Consider the following 922-nt stretch of genomic DNA (forward strand, 5'->3'; position numbering starts at 1 on the left):
GCACTGTATAATACTTCATAGTGAATTTTGTGATTGGTGGCGCGCCCTAAATATTGCGAACTACAGTTATACTCCTAACATCAGTATAAAAAAATAAATTAATAATTAAAATTTTGAAAACTTTTTTAAACAGAAGAGATATTTAAATAAAGGTCTCCATTAAAAATCCAACAAAATCGAAATTATTTTGAAAAACTTAAGCTTACTGGGTCATATAGGGTTATTTAACAAAAAAAAGTAAAACTAACACAATTATCTGTCTCGGATAAACGGAATCATGTTAAAATTTGGAGAAACTTTGTTTAGAATTTTCGATGTTTCACTAATATAGTGAATATCATCAATTGGAATAGTAAATTTCAAAAAAAAGTTTTAATTGTATTTGAAAAATTTGTGTCAAAAAAAATCTTGTAATTATTTGTAAAATGAACGATTTTTAATATAAGTACATGGTTCCCTTAATTTTTTTTATTTAGAATAAATTTGAAAGTTGGAATTCCCTGTGAATTTTCTTTGTAAATAAGTAACTTGGAACGTTTATCATTCCTGTGGGGAAGTCCAACTTTTTTGAATGTGTCTAACTGCTCGTGTTAAGTTTTTTTTTTAATTTTATACATGTATTGATACTATTTAATTTTATAATTTAATATTTATTTATTTATTCTATTTAAGATATCTTTAAGAGAGCTCTACATTTAATAATATTTATTTATTTTTGTTCTTTATTAATAAAAATAATTGACGATTTTGTCATTAGTTTATATATATTGCCACTAAAAAACAATATTTACAAGATATTATCAAAAAAAATCAATAATAATTAATAATAAGTCTTATTCTGCTGGTTATTCTGAAATTATTAGATTTTATTTTTAGCAAAAGTATTTAGAAAGAATGCCCATAATTATTTGTATTTAATTCT

Source organism: Chrysoperla carnea, chromosome 2 (assembly GCF_905475395.1).
Source record: "Chrysoperla carnea chromosome 2, inChrCarn1.1, whole genome shotgun sequence".
NCBI classification, from domain to species: domain Eukaryota; kingdom Metazoa; phylum Arthropoda; class Insecta; order Neuroptera; family Chrysopidae; genus Chrysoperla; species Chrysoperla carnea.